Source organism: Nyctereutes procyonoides, unplaced genomic scaffold, assembly GCF_905146905.1.
Source record: "Nyctereutes procyonoides isolate TBG_1078 unplaced genomic scaffold, NYPRO_anot_genome, whole genome shotgun sequence".
Taxonomy (NCBI): domain Eukaryota; kingdom Metazoa; phylum Chordata; class Mammalia; order Carnivora; family Canidae; genus Nyctereutes; species Nyctereutes procyonoides.
Window position 1 is genome coordinate 43,008,733 of NW_026575024.1, and position 5,734 is coordinate 43,014,466.

At 35.6% G+C, this 5,734-nt stretch overlaps 1 pseudogene; it reads right to left on the bottom strand.

The window, feature by feature from the left end:
• Positions 1-4,662: 4,662 nt before the first annotated feature.
• Positions 4,663-5,263, bottom strand: LOC129522510 (trafficking protein particle complex subunit 2-like; annotated as a pseudogene).
• Positions 5,264-5,734: the final 471 nt, after the last annotated feature.

Below are 5,734 nucleotides of genomic sequence, written 5' to 3' on the forward strand. Positions count from 1 at the left end.
CTCACTGTGTGCCTATCATAAAAAAAAAAAAAAAAAAAAAAAAATCACAATTCTTTGCATGGGGTAATGTAGCTCATATGACACTTTGTTCTAAAACATAAAGCAAGTACAAAAACTAGTTGGTGTGAATGTTGTTGACTTGAAATCAAATATTGTGTTTACCCTATGACTTCTCTGGCCTCCTGTTGAGCACCAATGTCCTCAGAGCAGATCTAGAAAGACTATATCCCTTAATACAACGCTTTGGTAATAAGGATCCAACTAATGGGAAAGAAAACAGGAAACAAGGGATATTCCCATTCTGACTAAACTCTCAGGACTTTCTGAGACTAAAAATAAAATTTCAAGTAACCAGAAAGGTTTGCAGGTCATCCTGGTTATGAAAATCACAGCAACCAACAATTGCTAGGAAGTTTGGATGGTGCCTTTTGTATTGCATCAATGAAACAGCTGAAAAGAGCAGAATATTCTCTATTTCTACTTTTTTTTTTAAAGTTTTTATTTATTTTTTTTTTTAGGTAATCTCTACACATAATATGGGGCTTGAACTCATAACCTTGAGATCAGGGGTTGCATGCTTTACCAACCAGGCCAGCCAGGCACCCCCTACTTCTATTTTTTGTGTGTTTTAAAAAGAAACATGTATTGGGGTACTTGTGTGGCTCAGTCGGTTAAGCATCCAAGTGCTGATTTCAATTTGGGTCATGATCTCAGGGTCTTGAGATTGAGTCCCATGTTGGGATTCTTTTCCTCTCCCTCTGTCCCTTCACCCCCACTCTCATGCACTCTCTCTCTCAAAAATAAATAAATAAATACATACATACATACAATAGTTTGTTTTTTTTAAAGAAAAAGATGCATTTTTAAATTTGAATTCAATTAATTAACATATAATGTATTATTAGTTTCAGAAGTAGAAGTCACTGATTCATCAGTCTTATATAACACCCAGTGCTCATTACATATGTGCCATCCTTAATGTCATCACCCAGTTACCTTAGCCCCTAACCCCCTCCCCTCCAGTACCCTCAGTTTGTTTCCTATGATTAAGAGTTTCTTATGGTTTGTCTCCCTCTCTGATTTAATGTTTTATTTTTTTCCTCTTTTCCCTACAATTCTCTGAAACATGTATTTTCAAGAAAATTGTATTATTAACAACAGGGGCTATATGTTCTTTCTTAATCTATGAAGAATAACACTGGTCGAGTAGGGAAAAAATGGCTCCGGCCAGGACCACCATGAACATTGTGCATATTGTGCAAGGCAAAAACAGCACCCAGTGGGGCTGAAATCCATCCATAGTTGCATTACTATGCACCTATATCCACCTAAAGGAAAGGATGCCTTTTCCTAATTACACAAAGGTGCTGATTAGGCTAGTGTTAGCTTAACAGTATCTGTGACCATTGAGGGAAATAAATTGGGAAATACACGTTTGTCATGGCAAAAGGGGTTTTGATGACCTATAAGTAGTGAAAATTCTTTACTATTTTATAATAGATATTCCTTTCTAAATTTCTTGTTCTTGTTGAGAAAATGAAGCTCTCTGCCATCCCACTATCACCACCTGTGTATCCTTCAGAAATTTCCTATATACATACAAATATATATATGTATGTGTGTATACACACATGTACACATACATGTATATTAATTAACACAATTGGCAGCTCACTATTATATCCTTTGCTTTTTTTTATCCTTTGTTTTTAAAATTAAAAAACATTTAAATATATCCTTTTTATTATTCTTTCTCTTTTTAAAGATTTTATTTATTTATTCATGATAAACACACACAGAGAGAGGCAGAGACATAGGTAGAGGGAGAAGAAGGCTTCATGCAGGGAGCCCAATGCAGGACTCGATCCCGGGACTCCAGAAACATGCCCTGGGCTAAAGGCAGGTGCTAAACCGCTGAGCCACCCAGGCATCCCACCTTTTCATTATTCTGATAAAATATACATAATATAAAACCTACCATTTTAACCATTTTGAAGTATACAGTTCAATGGCATTAAACACATTCATATTGTTGTCCAACCCTAACCACCATCTATGTTCAGTTTTTTCATCATCCCAAACTGACACTGTCCCCATTAAACAATAACTCCCCACATCCCCATCCTCCTAGTCTCTGCTGACCACCATATTACTTTCTGTCTCTATGAATTTAACTATTCCAGATACCTCACATAAGTGAAATTGTAAACTATTTGTCCTTTGGTGTCTGTCTTATTTCACTTAGCATAATGTCCTCAAGGTTCATCTATGGTGTAGTGTGTATCAGAATATCATTGATTGTCAGGTTGAATAATATTCCACTGTGTGCATATACCACACCCTATTTATCCATTCATCTGTCAGTGGACACTTGGTTTACTTCGACATTTTTGGGTATTGTGAATTATGCTGCTGTGAACACAGGTATACAAGTATCTCCTCAAGACCCTGCTTCCAATTCTTTTGGGTGTGTCCAGAAACAGAATTGCTGGATCATATGGTAATTTTATTTGTAAGTTTTTGAGGAATGACCATAGTGCTTTCCAGAAGTTGCACCATTTTAGATTCCCAACAGTGCACAAGGGTTCTAATTTCTTCACAACCTTGCTAATACCTGTTATTTCTGTTGTTGTTGTTTTTTAAATAGTAGCTATCTTTATAGCTGTGAGATGTCATGTCATTGTAGTTTGATTGTATTTCCATAATAATTAGTGATATTGAACATTGTTTCATGTGCTTATTGGCTATTTGTATATCTTCTTTGGAGAAATGCTTTCCCTGCATTATCTGTTGAAAAGACTGTCCTTTCCCAGGGTGCCTGGGTTAAGTGTCCAACTCTTGATTTCAGGTCAGGTCATGATTTTGGGGTCGTGAGATCGAGTCCCATGTTTGGCTCCGGGCTTGGCACAGAGTCTGCTAGAGATTCTCTCTCTCCTTGTCCCCTTACCCCTCCCCTACTTGCATGCTCTCATTCTCTAAATAGATAATTAAATAAAATCTTAAAAAAAAAAAAAAAGACTGCCCTCTCTATATAATAAGGTCTCAGCACCTTGGTTGAAAATCATTTGACCCTACACATGAGGGTTTGTTTCTGAGCTTTGTATTTTATTCCATTGGTCTATATGTCTTTCTGCTGTATCATACAGTCTGGATTAGCATAGCTTTGTAGAGAGTTCTGAAATCATGAAGCTTTCAAGCCCTCCAACTTTGGTTTCAAACAATTTCAAGATTGTTTTAGCTATTTGGAGTCCCTTGAGATGTAAGGGTAGATTTTTGTATTTTCACAGAAAATGTCATTGGGATTTTGATAGGGATTACATTGACTCTATCACTTTGGGTAATATTAACATTTTAACAATAATTAAGTCTTGCCATCTATGAAAACAGAATGTCTTTCCATTTATTCATGTCTTCTTTAAATTTTTTTAGAAATATTTTGTACTAAAAAAAGAAATATTTTGTACTTTTCATTGTGGATGTCCTTCATCTCCTTGGTTAAGGTAATTCCTAGGTATTTAATTTTTTTGATGCTACTGTTAATGGAATTATTCTCCTCATTTCCTTTTCAAATTGTTTTTTGTTCATGTACAAAAATGCAACTGATATTTGCATGTTGATTTTGTATCCTGCTCCATCTCTTGCTTTTTAGTTTTTTTTTTTTTTTTGGACAAACATCTTTAGATAAGAAATCAAATAAATAGATGGAGTAAAAAAATATGGTAGCAACTTTACACAAGGGTATGAGACCAAACTTAGAATTACTTGCTCACGCTATTCAGAATGGAACAGAATTCTTTAAGTGTTCACAATTAGCACAGAAAATATCTGGTTATAGTACTTGTTTTTAAATAGACATTTACTAGTTTACAGTAAGATCCCCCTTGTTACAGGAGACCACTCCCCACTCCCTTGGTATACAGCCTGAAAAGCTAGGAATGCAAATGTTAATGTAATATAAACTTTTGTTTACAATTCCAGAATTAAAACTTCATATAGTATAACTATGAACAAGTTCACTTACCTTTGGTTTACTGTCTGAGGGAAAGGTAATATAAGAACATAACCTGTCACTTTGGTCTCAGTCTCCCATTTTAAAAAACATGGATCCAGGATTATAGATTTATAGCAGAATTACTATTCCCAGTCTTTGACAGAAGCTGGGATGTGGCATTTGGCACAGCAAAAGGTATTTGCTTTGGCTTCTTGGATAGTGCTATGTATACTGCCTAAATGGTTTTATTACAACATCTCTAGATGTATAGAAGTCCATGTACATGCATCAACTTCATTCCCTACTGCAGAAACTTTTACTTTTAAATCTGTCTGCCAAAATCTGGACAATGACATTGGTTCCAGATTTTGACATCAAGATCAAGCTATCTGAACGAGTAAAGTCAAAAGTTCATTCTTAATTTTTAGAATTTTCAGGGTTATAAAGAGTTTATAAATAACACTGTTCACAAGCAAATAATACTGACCTGTTGATAATCATAAGAGACTGAATATATTGTTTTGAAAAATATAAGGAATTTCATTAGGTTTAGATAAATTCAGACTACAAATAAAACTTTTTCAGACTATTTAATCAAGGTACTTAAAATGTACACATTTTGAGAATACCCCATTACAGTGACATTATTTCTGAATTTTTCTGCATTCAACTTAAAAGGTGTTCTTCCCAAGAAACTGTATTTTTCTGTCAAATGAGCTTGATTAGATAGGCGAATTAGGTTCATAAAATGGATTTATTAGGACGCCTGGGTAGCTCAGTGGTTGAGCATCTGCCTTCAGCTCAGGGCATGATCCTGGAGTCCCGGGATCGAGCCCCGCATCGGGTCTCTGCAGGGAAACTGCTTCTCCTTCTGCCTATGTCTCTGCCTCTCTCTCTCTCTCTGTGTCATGAATAAACAAATAAATCTTTTTAAAAAAAGGATTTACTGCAAACTTTATGTATAAATCATAGACATCAGTATAGAAGTTCATTATTTCATCTCCTTGCCTTATGTCACAAAGCATAATAAATCTCATCTGACCCGCAGTAACAAATGCTGAAACAAACCACTCATTGAACTTGTTCACAGTCTTCAAGTACACATTGACAGCCATGTGTACTCATCTATGAGGTGGAGAAGAGCATGAGCTATGAGTTGGTTCAGATGACCATGATTGTCTTTGGATTCTGCTTTTTTAGCTGGCAAAATTCCATTTCAAAAACTGGATTATCATGGTGGCCAAAAATTATGAAGGAGAAGCTTCCAGACATTTTCTTCAATATATAGCTCCTGTAGGGAGAAGCCAACAATAGAAACAGCCAGTCACTTCCCTCCATCCCTTGCTTTTTAAAATATATGCATTGAGACTTTTCCACACAACCAATATTTAGACATACGTCTTCATACCTTGGATAGCTTTTCATTATGTGGATATTCTAGGCCAGAGACCAAACCCTGCCAGTTTTCACACCTGAGCTGAGAATAGTTTTAAAGTAGTACCTTCATAATAACTTCTATTCTGACTTTAGGCCCACAAAGCCTAAAATACCATCTGACCTTTTAGAAAAAAATTTGTTAATTCTCATCCTAAAATTCTACAGTCGGCCAGTAGCCTACTGAAAGGCCATTTGGAACTGTTTTCAATCCTCTAAATTTCTATCAATAAGAGGGTATGGTATGGGTAAGGGAATTCACATAGTCAGAGCTAATGTTAGGGCTAGAATGCATGCTAAAATGAATAT